The 24764-nt window shown below is 36.4% G+C and overlaps 1 non-coding gene across 1 annotated transcript; it reads left to right on the forward strand.

Moving 5' to 3' along the window:
* The first annotated feature begins 23707 nt into the window (after window positions 1-23707).
* LOC133042922 (small nucleolar RNA U13) lies at window positions 23708-23812 on the forward strand. Its single transcript, XR_009689625.1, has one exon. It is a non-coding gene; the product is annotated as a small nucleolar RNA U13 (small nucleolar RNA).
* The last annotated feature ends 952 nt before the right edge of the window (window positions 23813-24764 follow it).

The raw sequence follows: 24764 nt of genomic DNA on the forward strand, positions 1-24764 counted from the left end.
CATCACACTTCCAAGTCAGTCAGTTTAAAGGATCACTCACTTACCATTTAATATCCTGACTCTCCCGCTTGATTGAGAGCTGTTAAAAGGGTAGGGACTATGTCATTATCATCTTTGTAGCACTAGTTCTTGTCTTGATGCTTGAAATGTAGCAGACCCTAAACAAATTAAATTAAAAAAAGCAATCAGTGAGTCAACAGGAATACTGCCAGCCACATACCTAATACTTTTCTCTTCTACCACCCTTTTCCTGAAGCTTTCTGAAGCCAAAAGTAGAGGCTAGCAATTACAGTATTAAATAAGGAAACTGGTATTTTTTAACTGACATAATATTCACAACTACATTTCTAACTGTATCTCTTGCACGTCCCCCGATATGAATCCTTCAGAACAACCAAATTGGTGTGTCCACTCTCTCTAATAATGCTTTATGCTTTCCTACCTCTGAGATGATGCCATTCCTCTATTTTGCCCTCAGTCTATCTTAATTAGTAATTTTCAAAATGGTTCTCAGGGGAAGCCATGATATCAACACTATGTTCATAGTACTAAGATGCCATTTACTTTTCCACCTCATTCTCTCACAAGTATACAGTGGAGTTTTCCAGAAGCCATAAGACATGTGATATCAACAGAGCAGATGAGAGAATCCAGCTGTCTTCTGTTAAGCCAAATATTAAAATGCAAAGTGTAAATAAATTTTTTAAATGCAAAATGTAAAACAAAACCATTTTCCTGACTAAATGGTTTTGTTCTGGAAAACACACATATTTTTTCATAAAATTATTTACCTTAACATGTAATTTATTTTAAATTACAGTGACAAATATTTTAAATTTTCTTGATTTTAATTTCTAATAATGATAAATATGTAGTCCTGGTGGCTCAGTCAGTAAAGAATCCACCTGCAATGCAGGAAATCGCCTGCAATGCATATGACCAGGGTTCAGTGCCTGAGTTGGGAAGATCCCCTGGAGAAAGAAACGGCAACCTACTCCAGTATTCTTGCCTGGAAAATCCCATGGACAAAGGAGCCTGGCAGGCTACAGTCCATGGGGGTCACAAGATTCAGAAAGAGATTAGCGACTAAACCCCCACCATGATAAATATTAATAGATATAACTCACGTAAACAAAATATCATTGATGTCCTCAACAATTTTTGTTGATAGTATACAGGAATGCAAGAGATTTCTGTGTGTTAATTTTGTATCCTGCAACCTTACCAAATTCATTGATTAGTCCTAATAGTTTTCTGGTGGCATCTTTAAGATTTTCTATGTATCATATCATGTCATTTGCAAATAATGACAGTTTTACTTCTTCTTTTCTACTTTATATTCCTTTTATTTCTTTTTCTTCTCTGATTGCAGTGGTTAGGACTTTCAATACTATGCTGATTAGTAGTAGCAAGAGTGGACATCCTTGTCTTATTCCTGATCTTAGAGGAAATGCTTTCAGTTTTTCACCACTGAGAATGATGTTTGCTGTGGGTTTGTTGTATATGGCCTTCACATATTGAGGGAGGTTTCCTTTATGCTCACTTTCTGGAGAGTTTTTATCATAAATGGGTGTCGAATTTTGTCAAAAGCTTTTTCTGAGTCTATTGAGATGATCATATGGGTTTTATTCCTTACTTTAATATGGTATATCATACTGACTAATATGCATATGTTGAAGAATTCTTGCTTCCCTGGGATAAATAAATCCCACTTGATCATGGTGTATGATCTTTATAATGTGTTGCTGAATTCTATTTGCTAGTATTTTGTTGAGGATTTTTGCATCTATGTTCATCAGTGATACTGGTCTGTAATTTTCTTTTTTTGTGATATCTTTGGTTTCAGTATCAGGGTGATATCTCAATAATTTTGAAAAGTATTAGTAAGGAGTCCCAAGACTATAAAGTTTGGCAATGCTGATCTAAATCTTCTGTACCCTTTAAAATCCAAAAAATGTCTTCCTTCTTGATAAGCTCTTTGACCACAGCAAGTGGGGAGGAACTCCTTCTCCGTCTATACCAAATACCTGGGGCACTTACACACTTATGCTTTTTTTACTCAAGTGACCTAGTATAGAACTTGCGCCTCAAAGAAATTAATATTGTTATACAAAGAATGATATTTTAAAACATTCGTGTTTAATGATGAAATATAAACAATCATTTTACTTTCCAGTCTCTGATTACTGTCCTCCCAGCCTCAAAAGAAGAAAATATTTTCTTGACTTTTCAATCTACCCTTTTCACCAAAAAAGATAATGATAATAAAGTTTTATATATATATATATAATATTTTGTGTGAAATTTTATTTTATTTGTTGTGAATTTTTATTACACTTATAAGTCTGATAAATGTTCATTGAAAAAAATGAAAAAATTAGAAATTAAAAAAATTAAATTCACCTACAATGACGACAACCTGAAGTAACAACTGCTAACATTTTATATATATATATATATATCTACTATACACACTTTTTTCACTAAACTTCAGTTATACTGAACATACTATTATTATTTTTAAATACTAAGATGCTGTTTTGCTTCTTACACTTATCATACAGTGTCTTATGGGGGATTTAAAGAAATTAGTAATGTTCATTTTAATAAGTGTGTCGTAGATACAGGTATTCATTTTTTTCTTCAAATTAAATATGTACATTTTAATTCTCTTGTATGAAGGATAACTTAATAAATAAGTTTTCATAATCAATGAATTTTTAAAATAATACATGATGAACGTTTTTCTATGTCATTAAGTATTATTACATTATATGTCTTCTAGGGTTTACTTACAAAGAAAACAATGGCACCCCACTCCAGTACTCTTGCCTGGAAAATCCCATGGACGGAGGAGCCTGGTGGGCTGCAGTCCATGGGGTCGCTACGAGTCGGACACAACTGAGCGACTTCACTTTAACTTTTCACTTTCAGGCACTGGAGAAGGAAATGGCAACCCACTCCAGTGTTCTTGCCTGGAGACTCCCAGGGACGGGGGAGCCTGGTGGGCTGGTGTCTATGGGGTCGCACAGAGTCGGACACGACTGAGGCAACTTAGCAGCAGCAGCAACAGCAGCAGGGTTTATTTAACCCGTATTTAACCCCAGTGTTAGACGTTAAAATTATTTTAATTTTTCAAAACTACAAATGATGCTTGGGTTTTCTTGTACATACATTTTGCATACATCTCTGTGATTTCCTTAGACTAAATGTAGAATTACAAGGCCAGGAAATATAAACAATTTTAAGATATTTAATCCAAAAAGTACAATCAGGGGCTTCCCTGGTGGCTCGGTGGTAAGGACTCCACCTGCCGAGGCAGGGGACGCGGGTTCAATATCTGGTCTGGAAAGATCCCACATGCCATGGGACAGCTAAGCCCAGGCATCACAACTAGAGAGCCAGTGCTCTAGAGCCCGAGCTCCACTACAGGAGAAAGCCGAGCACCGCAACTAGAGAGTGACTCCAACCACCGCAGCTGGAGAAGGCCTCGGGCACAGCAACAAAGACCCAGCACAGCCAGAAGGAAATAAACCCTTCCTGAAAAATACAGTCATTGTTTGGTGCCACTTCTGCTTTCTCACTAGAAGAAAAACAACTCTGCGAATGAGGAGAGGTAAAGAATTTGAAAGACCATGAGGGAAAGCTGGAAAAGCATATATTGGGAGGGAAACTCATAGAGAAAAACTGTTGCCAAAGAAGAAACAAGAGACAGGAAGAAGCGTGGGAAGAATGAACAGAGTTGAAGAATGACTTCAAAGGGATAAACAGGGCATACTGGAGACAGAGGTTTTAGAGTTAGGCAGATGATGGATTTAAAACAACTCATCCATTGTTTAGCATTGTGACCTTAGGCGAGGTACACAATTTCTTCCCTGTAAATGTAAAAAGCAAAGAGTTTGGCAAACAGTTGGCACACAATAAATGTGTATTTCCTTCTGAAGAAATGGAATAAAAAGTGGGGAAAGGCAAAGGTGGGAGAAAGGAAATGGAAATTAAAACAATAAGTGAATGTACAGAAAAACAAGGATTGCTTCTGAAGCTGAATAAAGCTCTAATACTTTGGCTGCTTGATATGAAGAGACAACTCACTGGAAAACTCTGATGCTGGGAAAGATTGAGGGCAGGAGGAGAAGGGGGTGACAGAGGATGAGATAGCTGGATGGCATCACTGACTCAATGGACATGAGTTTGAGCAAGCTCCAGGAGACAGTGAGTGAAGGACAAGGAAGCCTGGCTGCTGCAGTCCAAGGGGTCACAAAGAGTAGGATACAACTTAGCGACTGAAGGACAACAGAAAAACAAAACTTAAGGAAAAATCCAATTTCACTTCAGAGATTGTTACTTTTGCAAAAAGTCCTGATATAACATCTAACAATGAAATAAGAGAAATGAAAGAAACCAAAGCCATACATGAGCGTGTGCCTTGAAAGGAATGAAAATTTGCTTACGAGAAAAGTAGATTAATATGTGAAAACAAAACCAAAAAAAAAAAAAAAGAATGTCAAACCGAAAAAAATCAAATGTGGACTCAAAATATTTGCAGATTTTTTTGACTTGGTACTTCCAGTTAATAAAGTGTTGCTGTAGTTTTTTAAAAAAGATAAATGAGAAAGATGCTGATGAGAAAAAAGGAGGTTATGATTCCAAGCACATTGCATTCATTAAACCATTTTTACAGTTGGAAACAAATTGAAAGCTGGAAGCAAATCAACTTCAATACTCATTATTTTCACTGACCTTGAGCCACTGTAGGCCTGCACTTTATACCTTTGCTCACACACGTGCACACCCTTTATCTTTCCCTACTATCGAGCAGACACAGGTGGCAACACCCTTTTACTATTCTGCTTTCTGTTACTTAACTTCTGGTCTTTGGTTTCTCTTCCACAAGCTAAAGATAGTTCTAGGAGTTAATCTCTTCTTTGTTGCATTTCCCAAGCTGGACTAGAAATCTTGAGAAAACAAGTTGTCTTTTTCTCATGAAAGTTTTTGGCACTTCATGCTTCTAAATGTGCCAAGAATGTCTTGAGACATTTTATTCGGATTTTCTGCTTGAAAATCTAAATTTTCAAGAACCTTCCTGCTCAGAGGTACAAGCACATCACGAAAATTTAATATGATTGCAAGAGAAAGTTAATCAAATCTTAGATTCATTTTAATTTAGAGTAAAGACTTGAATTGGTTTTTATTTACTCTGCAATAATGCATTCTTACTGTTTTAAATGGCTAACTTAGTTTCAGATTGGTGGAACTATCACCTCAATGTGCTTAGTCACTCAGTCATGTCTAACTCTTTGCGACCCCATGGACTACAGCTCGCCGGGTTCCTCTGTCCATCGGGATTCTCCAAGCAAGGATACTGGAGTGGGTTGCCATGCCCTCCTCCAGGGGATCTTCCCAATCCAGGAATCGAACCCAGGTTTCCAGCATTGCAGGCAGATTCTTTATTGCCCAAGCCACCAGAGAAGCCCATCACCTCAATAGGTGGTGGAAAATGCACTGTAATTGATTTCTGTATTTGACTCCTTGTAGAAGAAAATGATAAGGAATAATAATGGCTTTTCACATAGCAAAATTTCTTTAGGCACTAACCAAGAAACATTAAAATGTTATATAGCAAATATACCATATACTTTAATTAAAGATACTCATCTTTAGAAAACAGGATAAAAAACAACCAGTTGAAATAAAGATGATCTTATTCCAGTGTAACAGAAGCATAAGTGGAGTTAGACTGCACGGCTGATGTATTCTGGACTGCGTCTGGCTACCCATTAATCTCATCTCCTCCCACTCAGCAAGAATATCTTCCAGGCAATTTTCCCTTGTCTTCTCACTTTCATGATATCCATCCTCCCAGAATTCTGAAGTAATTGGGGATCTCAACAGAGATGAGTTAAAAACCTGTGTACATGTTCTAGATCTGTTCAGAGTTCCTAGGCCAAATTGGCTTCTCTGCCTCATTCCTTCCTTTGTCCTTGTTTTTCAACTTCCCTCTTTTGGTAATTCCCTCTACCAGGAACTCCAAGGCACAGACTTCAATTAACGAAAGTGTTTGATTACATCCTCATAAAAATGGTGAAATTCTTGGATAGTGATTAGTATGTAAAATTTCTGGTTTTTAGTTTTCTAAAGATGTTAAATGTCTTAAAGTGTTAGTCACTTAGTCATGTCCGACTCTTTGAGACCCCATGGATTATATGTAGCCTGCCAAGCTCCTCAGTCCATAGGATTCTCCAGGCAAGAATACTGGGGTGGGTTGCCATGCCCTTCTCTGGGAGGATCTTCCCAACCCAGGAATTGAATCCAGGTCTCAGGCGTTACAGGCAGATTCTCTACTGTTTGAGCCATGAGGGAAGGTCTTAAAGGTTCTCAGAAAATACAATGAAAGAACCTTATAAAAAGTGCCTGTTAAGACAAAGGATTAATCTCAAAAATATACAAGCAACTCCTGCAGCTCAATTCCAGAAAAATAAATGACCCAATCAAAAAATGGGCCAAAGAACTAAACAGACATTTCTCCAAAGAAGACATACAGATGGCTAACAAACACATGAAAAGATGCTCAACAGCACTCATTATCAGAGAAATGCAAATCAAAACCACAATGAGGTACCATTACACGCCAGTCAGGATGGCTGCTATCCAAAAGTCTACAAGCAATAAATGCTGGAGAGGGTGTGGAGAAAAGGGAACCCTCTTACACTGTTGGTGGGAATGCAAACTCATACAGCCGCTATGGAAAACAGTGTGGAGATTTCTTAAAAAAACTGGAAATAGAACTGCCATATGACCCAGCAATCCCACTCCTGGGCATACACACTGAGGAAACCAGATCTGAGAGACACGTGCACCCCAATGTTCATCGCAGCACTGTTTATAATAGCCAGGACATGGAAGCAACCTAGATGCCCATCAGCAGATGAATGGATAAGGAAGCTGTGGTACATATACACCACGGAATATTACTCAGCTGTTAAAAAGAATTCATTTGAATCAGTTCTAATGAGATGGATGAAACTGGAGCCCATTATACAGAGTGAAGTAAGCCAGAAAGATAAAGACCATTACAGCATACTAACACATATATATGGAATTTAGAAAGATGGTAATGATAACCCTATATGCAAAACAGACAAATAGACACAGATGTACAGAACAGACTTTTGGACTCTATGGGAGAAGGCGAGGGTGGAATGTTTCGAGAGAACAGCATGTATATTATCTATAGAGAAACAGATCACCAGCCCAGGTTGGATGCATGAGACAAGTGCTCGGGACTGGTGCACTGGGAAGACCCAGAGGAATCGGGTGGAGAGGGAGGTGGGAGGGGGGATCGGGATGGGGAATACATGTAACTCCATGGCTGATTCATGTCAATGTATGACAAAACCCACTGCAATGTTGTGAAGTAATTAGCCTCCAACTAATAAAAATAAATGAAAAAAAAAAAAAAGTGCCTGTTAGTCTAAGCTAAAATTCTTTTTCTCTTTTTTTTCTTTTTGGCCCTGCACCACGGTATGTGGAATCTTTCGTTCCTTGACTAGGGATAGAACCCTTACCTCCTGCAGTTGCCACCAGGGAAATTCCTATACTAAAATTCTTAACACAGAGTCAGCACCACTGTCTTTTCTATACCAAAATTATAGATCCTTTAAGAAACAAGAGAGTAAGTATCCTTTTAAGATGTCTGTGTGTGTGTGTGTTAAGTCACTCAGTCGTGTCCAATTCTTTGCGACCCCACGGACTGTAGCCCACCAGGCTTCTCTGTCCATGGAATTCTTCAGGCAAGAATACTGGAGTGGATTACCATTCCCTTCTCCAGAGGAACTTCCCAACCCAGGGATCAAACCTTGGTCTCCTGCATCGCAGGCAGGCTCTTTACCATTTGAGCTACAGGAAAGTCCTAACATAAGATGCCTAGTTCTCTTAAATATACCAAATATAATGAGCTTTTCAGACCATGAAGATATTTGTGATACAAGAATATGCATCTGTCTAGTAAGAAGACGTATAATCAGCATTCCCTGGTAGCTCATATGTTAAAGAATCTGCCTGCAATGCAGGAGACCCGGGTTCGATCCCTGGGTCAGGAAGATCCCTGGAGAAGGAAACAGCAACCCACTCCAGTATTCTTGCCTGGAGAATCCCATGGACAGTCCATGGCATCGCAAAGAGTTGGGTACGACTGAGTTACTAACACTTTCACAGATTATGGATCAGTGAATGATGGAATTTTACTGATAATACTGTATATAACCTAGATCTGCCCTGTCCAACATGGTAGCCACTAACCACATGAATTAACATTAATTAAAATTAAATTATAAATTCAGTTCCTCAGTCACACTACCTACATTTCAAATGCTCAGTAGCTACATGTGGCTATTAGCTACCCTCCTGGACAGCACAGACAGCATCTACATCATTGCAGGGAGCTTTATTGGACAACACTGGTCTAGAAAAATTAAAGATAGCCTCAGACACTAATCAGTATAATTATCAGCCAGTTATAAACAAATTTTAATTATATCTAGAAAGGTGATTATCACTTCTTTTTAGCAGTCATAAGATGACATCATATAATCCTAATTAAGTAGCTGAGAAAAGTGTTAATTGAACAGTTTAACCAAAATGCAAGAGAAATGTTTTAATTCACATAAACTATAAAACAGTTCTTACTTTCATCCTTCCTGTTATAAATTGACAAGTGCACATGTACCTTTCAAATATATATGATCAGTTTTTAAAAGTTTATTTCCCATGAGTTCTACGGCAATTCTTCTTCCAGAAATAATGGAAGAATGAATCAAATTCTATGAGAATGGGTGGAAACAGAGATTTTCCCAGTGGCTCAGTCAGTAAAGAATCTGCCTGCAATGGAGACTCAGGTTCAATCCCTGGGTCAGAAAGATTCACTAGAGGTGGGTGTGGCCACCCACTCCTTATTCTTGCCTGGGAAATCCCATGGACAGAGGAGCCTGGTGGGCTACAGTCCATGGGGTCACAATAAGTCAGGCACAACTGAAGCAACTGAGCATACACACGCTTTCTTAAATGTTTTAAAATTCTATTTCCTTTATATTTATATATAATTTTTATTATTTTTTTCAGCTATACTGTGGAGCACGCAGAATCTTCACTCCCCAACCAGGGATGGAACCTGTGCTCCCTGCAGTGGAAGCACAGAGTCTTAACCACTGGTCCACCAGGGAAGTCCCAAATTCTATTTTCTTTTAAAAGTTCCTTGAGAGGTTAAATATCATGAACTGCAGACATGGAGAAAACTGTATTGATGAAAGCAACTTTTTCCTTATTTCCATCTTTGCAAGAATGTGGACAGAGCATTCCAATATAACTCCTGCCAAAAAGGCTTTCAGAGAATGGCTACAGATGAGACTGTTTTGGACCTGGAATCGGTTAACTGTATTTTTCTTTCTGTTGTCAGCCTACACTGGGAAAGACACCTTGCTACACAGAGATCATCATTTCTAAAATTATCTAAGAGTTTTTATGCTTGCCAAAAACAGTCCAAGTCAGACAGTTTCACAAAGCAAAGAAAATTCACTTGATCCAGAGCTTTTAGGATGTAACGCTGTGTCTCCCTGTCTCACCACGCACGGATTCAGAACAGGAAAAAGTTAGAATTCTAGGATACTGCATCAGTTATGCTGTGCTTGGTCGCTCAGTTGTGTCAGACTCTTTGCGACCCCATGGACAGCAGCCATCAGGCTCCTCTGTCCACGGGGATTCTCCAGGCAAGCATATTGAAGTGGGTTGCCATGCCCTCCTCCAGCAGATCTTCCCAACCCAGGGATCAAACCCAGGTCTCCTGCACTGCAGGCGGATTCTTTACCAGCTGAGTTACCAGGGAAGCCCCACTGAATCAGTTAACCTACTATCAATAAAACTATGAGAAACCTATAACATGTTTTTGTGTTTGGCATAGTTTTCTCTTTTATCAGCACCTTTCACAGTATATTCAACTTCTTTTACACAGAGTGGAGAAAAAGTTCAACAGTTATTTTATCAACACTTTCAGCCACAAAAACCAACTATAGTATGGCCCCTGCCTTCAACAAGCTCATTTTCTAATGAATGAAAGCAACAGATGAACAGATAAGTGCTATCAGAGAGATGCACAAGGACTCCAATGGAAAATCAAAGAAGAAAGTGTCACATGACCTGCCAGTAAGAGTTCCTGGAAGTCACGTTACCCAAGTAGAGTCTTGAAAGATGAAAATCTTCCTTCCCAGCCAGCTAATCAAGGCGTGAGAAAGAGAAAAAGGTTTACACAAAAGAAAACCATGAGCTAAGCACAGAGGCAAGAAAGCATCACAATAAATTCCAGGAATTATGTGCAGTCTTTTATTTCCAAAATAAGTGTCACAAAGATAGGCATAGGATGGATTACTGTATTGAATGCTAAGATTAATTTTCTTCTGTAGGTGACGCTGGTGCTGCTAAGTCGCTTCAGTTGTGTCCGACTCTGTGCAACCCCATAGACGGCAGCCCACCAGGCTCCTCCGCCCACAGGATTCCCTGGACAAGAATGCTGGAGTGGGTTGCCATTTCCTTCTTCCTGTAGGTGACGGGGAGTTATTAAATGTTTTCCTAAGGAGAAGTAATCTGTTCATGTTTGTGATTTAGAGAGATCACTTTCTTGACCAGAGTCAAGAAACTATATTGATCCTAATATAGAAGGTACAGATTTGAGAAATGTTAGGAATAAAGAGAGCATGGACTTGTGGAATTAAGAGTTTCCAAGTAATTTTCAAAGTAGTAATAACTGAGGGATGCATAAAAGGGAAACTTAAAAGGGAGAGGGTCAAGGTTTTCAGGAAGCAGAACGGTTGTGGGTATTGTGTTTTGTTTGGTTGATCAGTTTTATTAGAACTCCTATGAAAGATAAAGTAATTAGAGAACAGAAATGAGAAAGTACAATACAAAAATTTTAAGAAATAAACTACCACATGAAAAACAAAGAAATAAAGCACTGATAGTTACAGTCAGAAAAATCCTGATAATGAATCTGAGCAAATCAAAAGTCAAGTACTAACCTGTACCGAGAAAACCCAACACACAGGTAAAGATGTTCATGAACGATACAGAGCTGAAGAGTAGACAGGAATTCTCCTGGTTAAGGAGATGATGTAATTATACCGAAGAAATAGAAAAACAGATGAAAAATTAACACATTTTAAAGAAGTCAGCAAGTAAGTAGATGAAAACATTAGTTAACTCCAAAGTAAGCCCCAGATCTCTACATGCCCAAGAGATGTGGTATTTAAACCTCAGTCTACGAGAAGAACTTTTATTTCTGTAAACGGATACCATAAAAATTCTCTTGCCAGTCAGGTACTTTAAAGAGGAGGGAAAACTTTTTATTTGACTTTAAAATAAATACAATTTCTTAAAATAGGATTGTATGGTTTCCTGCCTTCAAAACATTAATGACACCATCTGTATCGTGAGGGTTTGAATAAATACTTTTATTGCTTTTGTAGATGCTCCAACAAAATATCACACACACATACACACACACAAGTACTTTACAAAACTGTTTCAATTACTTATTTCTCCTAAATGAACAGATTAATGACCAAAAGAATGAAAGTAAAGTGGTGCTGAAGGAAATCCAACCACCTCCCCCAAAAAAATAATGTGCATGAATTGGAAGCAAAATCTTTTCTCGCTCTTGTAAAAACAGAGCCACCTTAAGCTGATGTTGGATTATTGTGTGCAAACAGTTCCTGACTCGTTCACCAAGTGAAACAAAAGCTGTAAATGTTTTTCTATCCCTCTTCTAACATTTTGGGAAAGGTTTCTGGAAGAAAAAAAAATAGACTCAATTTAATTAAATCTCTCACTCACATACCCACAGGAACACACTTTTTTCCCTTTTTAGGAAGAGTTAAACACTTGAATAACTCATCATTATAAAACTTTGAATTGCAAAAAACATGAATAACCTTTAATACTTAAAGAAGGCTCCAGTCATATTAGGGAATCACTTTTTTGGTAAGGAAAACAATAAAAAAAAATGATAATTTTTTTTTAATGAAGGAATCTATGGGGATATTTTAAATAAAAATAAGCAAAATATAGTCATCTGAAAGGGATCTAAACTATTAAGTTTAAATTGCTTTTATACTTTCCTATCGTCAACTAGCTAAAACTTACTCTTTTGGGTAAAATATCTATGACTTACAAAAAATAATGCAATATAAATTTTATTTATCTGCTACAGGGCAAAATATAATTAACCAAAATTGTATAATTCAAAGCAACTGCCATTACTCAAATGTCCCATTATTATGATTACATACTAATAATTCAAACTGTCTAAGACAAAATATAGAATTCAAAATATTCAATCTTATAAATTAGCTGTCAATTCAAATTACTTTGAATTTTTATTTTCAAGCATCCAGTTATAAATTTTAATTATTTTATATGTAAAATTTATAAAATAGCAAACAGGTATGAAAAATAATAGACTGGATTTGGGGAGGGAAGAAGATTCCAGTCAAAAGAACCACAGAAAATGAAAAGCATGAAAATTAGACTTACAAAAAATTAGTTATTATTAGGCTTTATTAAATTTTAAACTGTGAAATATAAAATAACTGAAATTTTAAAGAACATATGCAAGTTAAATAATATCAACTGCAGCTGTTATTATTAAGTGCTTACTCTGTGTTAAGCATTGTGCTGGTCATTTTACATCATTTCATTTAATCAAAACCTTTCATGAAGGGCCTCATGAACCATCTACACATATAGAGTACTTTTAAATTTTCAAAAAACATTATATAATTTTCTTATATGATCTTCACATTATGATATGAACTAGACAAAAGGCAAAAGCAATTATTGGCTCTAAATAGATTACAGATAAGAAAATAAAAGGACATAAAAATTAAAATCACTGAGTCAGTAAAAAACAGAATTAAGGATGTAGTTGTCTACCTTCTAATCTTGAATCATTATCCACTATATAACATTTATATCAGAGAGTCTTACATTTAGGACTTCCTAAATGATTTAGGTGGAGAAGGAAATGGCAACCCACTCCAATATTCTTGCCTGGAGAATCCTGTGGACAGAGGAGCCTGGTGGGCTGCTGTCCATGGGGTCGCACAGAGTTGGACACGACTGAAGCGGCAGCATGCAAATGATTTAAGAAAGAGCTTAAAGTTAATCAGCAAACATTCATTGAGTTTCTACACTGTATTTGTGTGACATAAAAATAAATAGAAAAAGAGAGGGAAAGTTGAAAAAAGAGAGAAGAGAAGATTCCATTGAAGAATTTAATATATAGCTGAGAAAAACATTAATCTTTAGAATAAGTATAAAATAATATATCATTCAATGCAAAATAACTGTGAAAATACCTGATCTATTGATGTAATTTAACCCTACTCAAATCTGGTAACAAATTATGTATTTTTCATTTATTTGGATTAATCAGATCTCAGAAAATTTTATTGTACTAATTCTCTTTTGCTAAACAGAAACACTATATAGAAATTATTGCTACAAAGAAAAAAAATTAACAACTATGATATACCAGGCAATCTTTTCAGAAATTTTAGCTCTAACAATATCTGTTATAATAGAATGTTATTTCAGTTGAACATATTAAGAAACCAAAATATTTGTCAAAATCCCCCCTCAAAAATTATTGAGTATGAATGGAAAAGTTTCAATTATTAATGACCATACTCAAGATAAATTTAAGCGAACATTACCATAGGGAAGAAAAACTTTGTACTATTAGAAGACAAAAAAAAGAAAAAATAATGATGTACACACAAATAATATTTGGCTCAGAGTACTGTTTGAAGAATGGTAATAAAGAATAAGTTAAACAAATTTACAAGATATTGATCTTATTTTTTAGAAAAATAAGACAACTAATCAAAGGTAAACCTCACACACACAGATAGGCACATAAAAGCAGTTAGGAGAAAGTCACTATCCGCTTGTGAGAATAATTTCAAGATTTGTGGAATGAATACTGAGTTTAAAATAGTGGCATATGAAAAAAAGACAAGTCAGGACGTGATTCTATAACTTCTAAGAGAACTAACACATTGTTATTGTGGTATTTTTTTTTAAGTGAATGATGACTTTTGCCTCTTCTCATATATGCTTTACCTTCATCTTCTAATTACTAATTCTTTTCTTCTCTTTCAACAGTTCCATGCAACTGTTACAGACAAACTTCACTGATACAGTAACATGTCTGAAACTAGATCGGGAACAAAGCATTCAATAAACTATTTATGTACCATCTATATGCTGAGCCCATGTCTAGGCACTGGGGAATAAAAGTTAAATAGAAAGAACAGAGTAACTGCTCTCAAAACAGAGATTAGCTCAAGCCTTTCAAACTGCAGGTTATGACCTTTCAGGAGTTCTGAATCAATTTAGTGGGTTTCAGACCAACTATTTCAAAATGATTAGAACAGAATCTTAAAACTCACTATACAGCGCATAGTAAGGTAAGTATTGTTTCACGAAAGTTTTGTTTCAGTTACATACATATGTATGTGTGCACTGAATTACTATGTAAAATTTTTTCATACTGTGAAAAGTTTGAGGGAAAAAAAAAAAAACAAACCTTTGTTTAGGAAAATATCTGCAAGAAAGTTTCACAAAATAGTTCATCCCATAAAGATGTTCATGAGCTGGTAACTTCAAATGTTCTAGTCTAGAGAAACTGACATGACTGAATAAATGTCTTACCAAAGAGGTAGTCAAGCACAAGCAGTATCCTTCTTTTGAAAAATGTTATCTTTATTTAGATCTCCTTTATTAAAATGTTCTCCAGTCAATCACACTGCTATGCAGTTCCAACCAAATATTTTTACCATTAGTTAATACAACATAAAATGAAATGAATATGATACTTCTCTAACATGCTTGGGACTAAGAAGAGGGGGTTAGGGGATACAGTTATATTATCCCTGATGATACTCAGAAACATTATACTCTGAGTTGATTTTTAAGAATTATAAGTTTTCCTCAAAGATGGTAAACCACTTTCATATTAATCAAGGAGTGCACGGTATCAAAATATTTACATTATGAAACGCTAAGTAATTTAAACAGTTCCAACAAAAGGTTGACCGGCCAGTCATACCACACTTTCTAGAGGCTGATTCACTCCAGCTAAACATATCTGAGCTCCACTGAGCTTGTTATGTTTACTTACTTTTTTAATTTATTTAACATAAACTCTGACTAAATCCTAAACAGCTTGAAGTCAGAGAACACGTCTTATTCAGTGCTTTGCATACACTTAGTGAATGCTAAATGACTACTGTTGAATGCATTGTTGATATTTATTTTATACTTTCATTTTACCAAAACATCTGAATTGATGTCCCAGATATACTGAGAGATTTCTCTCCATTGAAAGTCCCCAGCCAGAAAATCTAAACCCATATGATCTATGCCTTTGCAATACTTAAACAATTAAACCCAGTACGTGTTATAGCAATTATTCTGTCCTAGCAAATACAGACACAGACTTAAATTACAGAATAAGACAGTGTAAAGGTCACTTGATCTTACACTTTCTCAAGGGGAAAATGAGATCTCAGAGAGGTTATGCAGATAATCTGTGCAGGGCTAAACTAGGACTCAGGTCTTAGAGTACCCAGCAGTATTCTTTCCTCTGTAACGCACACTTACTTTCAGTCTGCCTCCACTTCACTTTTTTTTTAATTCTATACTATGTGCAAAATACTTCCTAAGTCATCTAAGGATTTAAAAAATTAAGACAGTCCTTGGTATCAAGGTACTTTAAATAATAAAAATATACAGAAAAATACATTCATAGATTTACAGGGAATTAAGTTTTAGTAAACCTCAACAATAATTCAATTCAAATTTCATATCCTCCAAAGAATCATTCGTGACCACTTCAGATTGAAATATTATCTCTCTTCGGTAGTAAGAAGAGTACTAGACAGGCAATATGAAGCCTGGTTTTGTGTTGTGGCTCAACCACTAACTGGATGTTTGAAAAATAATTATTCAGCTTCAGGTTACGGGTTTATCAAATAGGGAGAGGGCACAGGAGTAAACGAGCTTTGAAGGACCCTTTCAGATCCAAGCAACAACTGTCTGTACCAGACCATCCCAACTCCAACTTTCTAACAAAGCAATCCACTTACGCAGTGTAAAGTTGCAGCTTTATCACCTGGGTTGTTCAACTGTCCAGGGCTCTCACCTTACCCTTTATTCCTCCTGCTAGTCCAGTGGCTCTCTGGCTCCTTTTTTCAGGCTATCTCTTACCCGCTTGATGACTGAACTCTGTTTCCCCAGTTCTGATCCTCACTGATTTCTAAAGAACTTGGTTTGCATAGATCCTCTGGTTCTTCTTATGCCTGAACATGTCAGGAAAACACTCCCACATCATCTGCCTCTGGCCCATGGGATTCAAGACTGAGTACCTGCACATTTGCAGGGACACCCAAGAGAGACACCAAATTTGAGGCATCTTTCCAAGTAATAGTTTGAGATATTTCTCCTATTATTTTGTCAGTTGTTACTTAAATATTTTATCATTTAACTTTTTGTATTTAATTTTTTTGATGTTTTTAAAGTCTTTATTGAGTTTGTTACAATAGGGCTTTTATTTTATGCTTTGTTTTTTTTTTTTTACCTCAAGGCATGTGGAATCTTAGCATACCCAAACAAGGATGGAACCCACACCCCTGGCATTGGAAGGTGAGGAGTTAACCACTGGACTGCCAGGGAAGTTCCACTTTTTTGTATGTTACACAGATCTGCAATTCCCAAAACTCTTGAGGTCAGATACATTTTGGAAGTCAGAATTTTTCAGATTTCAAAAATACAGCACATATATTATATAAAACATAACCACTGTAATTAAAATAATTAATATATCTGAGGTTAAACATAAGAATATTCCTCTTTTTATGAATATTCCTCTTGTGTGAAATAAATGAAGAATATAAAAAGCTTCACATCAGTTCAAGTCAGGTTTTCTGACTTGAATTAACCATTAACCAAAATCGTTAATCTTGATAGATTTTACTGCCAAATATGATACAGAAAACAACAAAATTTAAGTTTTCTATGATTTCAGAATTACATATAAAAGACTGTAATCTAATAAACTACGTGACCCTTAGTACCAATGTAGGTATCACAAAGGTAGAAATCACGTGTTTTAATTCTTTGTATTTCTAGAAAAGTACACAACGCTCAAAAAAACAGTTCATGTTGATCTGAAGAATTCTTCATCGAGTGCATACCACATGCCAAAACTATATTCAAGTGTTGTGAAACATTAAAAAGAAATCTTATAACACCTAGAACCTGTCTTCAGAAGCATTACAATCTCAAGGAGAACAAAGCATAAAACATACGTTAAAATGCAAGCTTGGAATTGGTGCCAAAATTACTGATTCGGCCAATAAGGATGTCAAAATTGAGAGTAGTAAGTTTAAATGTGATGATTGTAATTTATTTTAACAAGAGCTGTCAATATCTCTCAAGTTTCAAAGTCGGCATAATGATTTATAGTCTGGAGAGGAAGTACCGTGTAATTTAGTATGAGAACTCTATTAGTGACAAAAGATTAGATAGAAAATCACTGTAACTTTTGCTTTAGATATATGGATTTTCAGGCAAAGTTTCATTCACACTGATTTCAGTTGTAGACAATCATAGGGATGACTCTACAGACTTAAAAATGAAGGTGAGTAAAACGGAGAATCGGCACCATATCACTATACAGAACTCCCCTAGATGGGACAGCCTAATCCTGTGCAAAGAGGAAATTATTTTTGACAAAATGAAGTTTGAATTCAACTCTTTTTTTATCAGTTGGGTCTACTTTGAAAGGAGTGGTAGATTCTGGTAAAAGTTAGTAGTTTCTTGAGCCAAGAATAAATCAGACAGGAAAGAGACACATTCACTCAGATCACACATTTGTAAATCTCTAAGCAATGTCAAAGATACCAGTGATCTAATATTGGTTGTAATATATTAAACTTATTTTTATGATAGAATTTATCTGGAATCTTTCAAACCAAAATGTTAAATAACCCTCAAAGGTGACAAATATGATTGTATCTATTTTACAGATGAAACCCTTGAGCCTAGTGATACTGAAGGGCTAAAGTTCAATTAGATAATCAGTACATCATTCAGTTCAGTTCAGTTCATTCGCTGTCATGTCCGACTCCCTGTGACCCCATGGACTGCAGCACGGCAGGCCTCCCTGTCCATCACAAACTCCAAGAGCTTACTCAAACTCATGTCCATCGCATCAGTGATGCCATCCAACCATCTCATCCTCTGTCGTCCCCTTCTCCTCCCGCCTTCAATCCTTCCCAGCATCAGGGTCTTTTCCAAGGAGTCAGTTCTTTGCATCACATGGCCAAAGTATTGGAGTTTCAGCTTCAGCATCAGCCCTTCCAAAGAATATTCAGGGTTGACTTCCTTTAGGATTGACTGGTTTGATATCCTTGCAGTCCAAGGGACTCTCAAGAGTCTTCTCCACCACCACAGTTCAAAAGCATCAATTCTTTAGCACTCAGCTTTCTTTATAGTCTAACTCTCACATCCACATGTGACTACTGGAAAAACCTTCACTTTGACTAGATGGACCTTTGATGGTAAAGTAATGTCTCTGCTTTTTAATATGCTGTCTAGGTTGGTCATAACTTTTCTTCCAAGGAGCAAGCATCTTTTAATTTCATAGCTGCAGTCACCATCTGCAGTGATTTTGGAGACCAAAAAAATAAAGTCTCTCACTATTTCCATTGTTTCCCCATCTATTTGCCATGAAGTGATGGGACCAGATGCCATGATCTTAGTTTTCCGAATGCTGAGTTTTAAACCAACCTTTTCACTCTCCTCTTTCACTTTCATTAAGAGGCTCTATAGTTCTTCTTTGCTTTCTGCCATAGGATGGTGTCATCTATGTATCTGAGGTTATTGATATTTCTCCTGGCAAAGTTTTAAATATAAGAATATTAGTCCAACTTCACTGAGCTAATTACTATTAATAACCAACAACCAAATCTAGATAGAACCATTTGAAAATTTATTGACTTAAAAAAAATAAAAATTAAAATTAAAAATTAAAAAAAAATAAAATAAAATAAAAATTTATTGACCTAATTTCTTCTCCAATATATAACCATCTTAAGTGGCCAAGGCAAACTAATAAAAATGATTTGTTCATAAAAAAAAAACTTCCCAAGACTTACTTGTCAATTTTTTCAATATCTGGCACATAAAGAAGAACTAGGAAAAAGCAAGTTATCAGATAAGAGGTAAATTCCATTCCATTCTTTCTGGTTACATCCCCTACAGTCTTAAAGCAGTAACATCCCAGCTTAAAATTTACAAACCAAATAATGATCACTTGTTTCAAAAAAGACAATTGATTTGACAGAGAAAAATTATCTCTGTATCATGATCCTCTTAAAGAAGCTGAATTCATTATCTGGTATCAGGTGAATCGTGAAGTATTGTTAGAAGCTTTTTTTCTATCAATTGAATAAAGAAAAGGAAATATTCAAGCTGTCTAATTTGGGGAGAACAACCTGGCAGACTGTTACTGGCAAAAATGAAAGGAAGCCTGTAACTGATATCAGATGACATCTTCCATGGGGTCATTTTAGTAGTGATACCATCTGACATCTTCTATAGGGTTATTTGGGGTAAGTGTGACATTTTCTTAATGAGAAGATTAGGAAGTTGCCCTAAAAGAGCCTTATATAATGTATAAGGCCAAGGAACATATGGATAAAGAGTTGCTGGAGAAGTGTAAATATGACTCTTGAAGTAGTAAATGAAGGTTAAACTTTAACAGCTGGTCCAGGGGAAATGAAGAGAGGGGGAAAAAAGCAAGCTGTCTGCTTCAGACTGGTGTTTCACTAACCACTAGGTCATCTTTACCTGTTTTTTATTTCAGATCACCTGGCCAAAATATATTACATTCCAAAGTTTAAGGAAAAAATTTATAAAAGCTGCTTTCGTTTAGTTAAATTAACCAAAATAAAAGACATTTTAGGATTACAACTTTAAATTTTGAGCTGCATAGGGGTTTTTTTCCCCCTTTTAAAGAAAGAAGTACCAACAAACAAGGCCCTACTATACTCAATATTCTGTAATAACCTATAAGGGAAAAAAATCTGAAATAGATATATATGTGTAACTGAATCACTCTGCTGTAGACCTGAAACTAACACAACATTCAAATCAACCATACTTCAGTTTTTTAAAAAGCAGGACAATTTTAGCCACAAACATGTGTGCTAAGTCACTTCAGTCGTGTACAACTCTTCACAACCCTGTGGACTCTAGCCCGCCAGGCTCCTCTGTCCATGGGATTCTCCAGGCAAGAACACTGGAGCGGGTTGCCAGGCCCTCCTCCAGGGGGATCTTTCTGACCCACGGACAGATCCCGTGTCTCTTGTGTCTCCTGCGTTGGCCGGTAGGTTCTTTACCATTAGTGCTACCTGGGAAGCTAAATATATCATATTACAGTTTTTTAAGGACTCTCAATTTGTACTTTTATATATTAAATCCTCCCCTGGAGAAGGAAATGGCAACCCACTCCAGTATTCTTGCCTGGGAAATCCCACGGATGGAGGAGCCTGGGGGCCTACAGTCCACAGGGTCACAAAGAGTCAGACTGGACTAAGTAATTTCACTTTCACTTTCACATATTAAATCTTAGACTAGAAAAACCATCAACCCCCCCTCCCCACCTCCACCAACTTTCCACTTCAAAACTACACATATCACAACTTTGCTTCTGCATTCTCTGCTCAAAATCCATTCATTTGGTTCAGGAACACCAAGTCTTCCAGGCAGTTTGAAAATCAAGATATTACTGGTTGCTGATTACTCAAGTTGCATGGGGGAATTAATTGAATTCGATGTAAGAATTAAATGTCCCAACAAATTTACTATAGCATACTATGGAAGAGCCAGCTCATTCTGCAAGGGTATGGCATAAATTTCAGTCAGTAAGTATATCTATCCCTAGCACATTTCTGGTAGTACTGCATATGTGAAATTACTGGTGTGAAGAGCAAGAATTTTCCACTGAGATCCAATCCTATTCTACCATTGAGACAAAATCATCTATAATTTTGGATGCTGAATAAATGAACTTAAGAAGTTCCCTTTGCCTTAAATCATGTTCTAGGAGTAAAAAAAAATAAAAAATAGTTGCTTATGATTCAGGTGTTTTTTTTTTAAACTTGCCATTCAAGTACTAATTTTTCCTAGTGTTGAAAAAAAAACTTGAAAATTGTAGTAACACAGAATGTCAATCAGTCTTTCATCTCTGGAAAATATATGCAATGGTATTGGGTATTGTTATATCACACATCTTACAGTCTGGAGAAGTAGTAGTATGTAATTTGGTAAATGAATTCTGTTAGCCATAAAAAACTATACTGAAAATCCCTATAACTTTGGTTCTAAGTATAAGGTTAACGTTCAAAGTTTCAGTAAATATAATGTTATTAATATATCGAGAGGTAAAAAAACTGTTCAGTTCAGTACAGTTGCTCAGTAGTGTTCAACTCTTTGCAACCCCATGAACCGCAGCACGCCAGGCCTCCCTGTCCATCACCAACTCCTGGAGCCTACCCAAACTCATGTCCATTGAGTCAATGATGCCATCCAACCATCTCATCCTCTGTCGTCCCCTTCTCCTCCTGCCCTCAATCTTTCCCAGCATCAGGGTCTTTTCAAATGAGTCAGCTCTTCGCATCAGGTGGCCAAAGTATTGGAGTTTCAACTTCAACATCAGTCCTTCCAATGAACACCCAGGACTGATCTCCTTTAGGATGGAACTACCCCTAATAAAAATGATCATGACCAATACAGAGCATGCAACTTATTTTGTTAGGGCAAATATATATTTGCTTATAAATTTTACCATAAAACTTATAATCAAGTTGCATAAGCTCATACTGAATAGCACATGTATACAGTTTTGGTTTTATTCATTTAGTTAATAATGGAATACATGTTACAAGACATTATGCTAGGTAAGATGTCTCTACCCACAAGAAGCTTAAAGTCTAAAAGGTAAATTTTAAAAAATGTACACAAAAAAGAAGCAACTGGAATAAATAAAAGCTGTAAATAATGAGAGAAATAAAAAGCACCAGGAGAATTTACAGATGGGAGTGATCAGAGAACTTCACAGAGGATGAAGCATCTGACAGGTTGAATTTCCTGTCTGAAATTGAAGGATGGGCTGAATTTCCAAAGAGATGAGGTGGAGGATTGCATAAATACACTATTTATGGTGTACTTACTATATCCACTATATTCCTAGCACATGTAAGGCACTAAGGATACATCTATTAACAAGATAGATAAATACATTTCCTCCACAAATGAAATCTGTAGTCCAGTGGGATATATATCCTAAATAATAAACAAAAATAATATTCTGACATATAAACCCAATGAAATACAAAAGTAGCAGGAGGCATATTGCATAATTGTGCCTATATAACATAGAACATATTTAAGTGCTGGTTAACCCAAGTGTTGGAAGCAAAATTTTTTATACATTTCAATCATTCGCACCTTCATGTTGTCTTTACTGGAGTAAAATAGATCATCCAATAATCTAGAGTAATTGAGTAATTTGAAAGAAACTTTGATTAAAAAGTCTAAAAACATATGTTTAAAATGTACCACTTAAAAAGCAAATATATATATATAAAAGAAATGTCTACCGATATCTGGAGTTTGACTCTTTCCTCTGCTACACACTGGCTGTGTGAACTTGAGGTCACCACTGTCTGCCTGATTCCCCAGTGACAGAACCAACACAATGGTATCTACTTCAGAAGGCTTATTGTGAAAATCAAATAAGACAAACATAACTTAAAGCACTTTATAACACAGAAAATACTACACAAAGGTAAAGTAATGTAGTTATTATATATATGTAACTTCCCATGTAATTTTACTACCTACTTATCTAATGTAATCTTTATCAAATAAAAAATAAACTATTCTATTTAACTATTTTATATACATATTCAAAGAAGACATAGAATCACACTATCAGAAACTTGCATATCAGGTTGAAACTAAACTGTAAGCAAAACCTCGAAGGATTTGTTGTTTAGTCACTAAGTCATGTCTGACTCTTTTGTGATCCCGTGGACTGTAGCGCACCAGGGTCCTCTGACCATGGGATTTTCCCAGACAAGAATACTGAAGTGGGCCACCATTTCCTTCTTCAGGGGATCTTCCCAACCCAGGGATCTAACCAGTGTCTCCTGGAGTGGCAGGTGGATTCTCTACCACTGAGCCACCAGGGAAGCCAGAAGGCTTCCTTCTAGTCAGGTTCAATTATCATCTGTTTAAACCATAAACTCTTTCTTTTCCCAAAAATCCATGCAGGTTTTAAGTCTAATATCCTGAGGTCCTGAAATAGTTACTACAACAGGTTCACTTTCAGATCACACTATGTAAAATAAATGATAGTTGTTTTTTTTAAATAGAGGCTTTGTTTGGAAATTAGTTCTTCCATATATTAGACTAGTCATTAACAGAATAAAATGTCTCTTTATAGTCTGCACATTTTAGTCATTTTGTATTTATAATCACTGCTGAATAATTTCCAAAACAGCATAAAATCACTTTAAAAACCAAAGTTCAGATCCTTTTGTAGTTCATGAGCATGATGATTGGGTATTCACGCTGCTGCGTGACATGTGCCTCCTCCCAACCCTTGTTACGATATCGGCACATTACCTGTCTGACGTACAAAAAAAAAAAAAAAAACAAAGTTCAGGAGTGCCAGTATCTACCAACAGGCAGATGTCTCTGAGACTGAAAATATACACAGATTAAGGCAGTGCCATTCAATCTCTTCATAGCCCTACCATCCATACACAACTCAACAAGTTCAGGAATTTCCTTTTATTTCTGATGGGAGTTTTCCAAAGATTATTCACTGATATGACTTGGTCCTACACTTAAGTATGATGATAAATTCAATAACACATTTCATTTTTGCACAACTGCTCCAGTCCAGTGGATTCACTAATGATTCACAGACCATGACACATTTGCAAATAATAGGATTCTTACAGTTTGAAAAAGACCATCCCAAACACAATATTTTTATAATCATATTGGAATTTCAATTATATATCGGAGTTACTTCTCCTTGTTCCTGTTACTGATATGTGAGCTTACAGATAGCAATAAGCGAAACTAGTTTTGAACAAACCCCTATTTCCAGAAAAGAATTTGAAATAAACCCTACGAATGAGTATGTCTTATAAAAGAGTGTTAGATCCATTTGTCAGTATCTTTAACAAATGACAGTGATAGGCGAGTCCTTTGCAAATAGTCAAGAATCAGAATTTCTGCCTTACATCTTCCTTAAAAACTGTCAGGGAATCTGAAATATTAACATTTTCTACTTACGATTTCTTTCGCTGACATTTCATCCTTCTGACTAACTCCCTCCCAACACACACACCCACAGACACACACACTTTAAAAAGGAGAGGAAGAAGATGAAGGCGGAACTGGTCTGGACGGGTCCCTCAACTACAGGAGTCCTGTCCTAGAAGCGAAAACGCCATCCGGAAAATCTTTGAATTCTACGTCGTCCGCACAGCGCCTCCTGCCGGCGGTGAAGGGCCGCAGGGGTGGAGGCCGTGGGCCGGGCTGCCTCCCGGGCTCCGCCGCTCTCCTCCCGCCCG

Source organism: Dama dama, chromosome 21, assembly GCF_033118175.1.
Source record: "Dama dama isolate Ldn47 chromosome 21, ASM3311817v1, whole genome shotgun sequence".
NCBI lineage: Eukaryota > Metazoa > Chordata > Mammalia > Artiodactyla > Cervidae > Dama > Dama dama.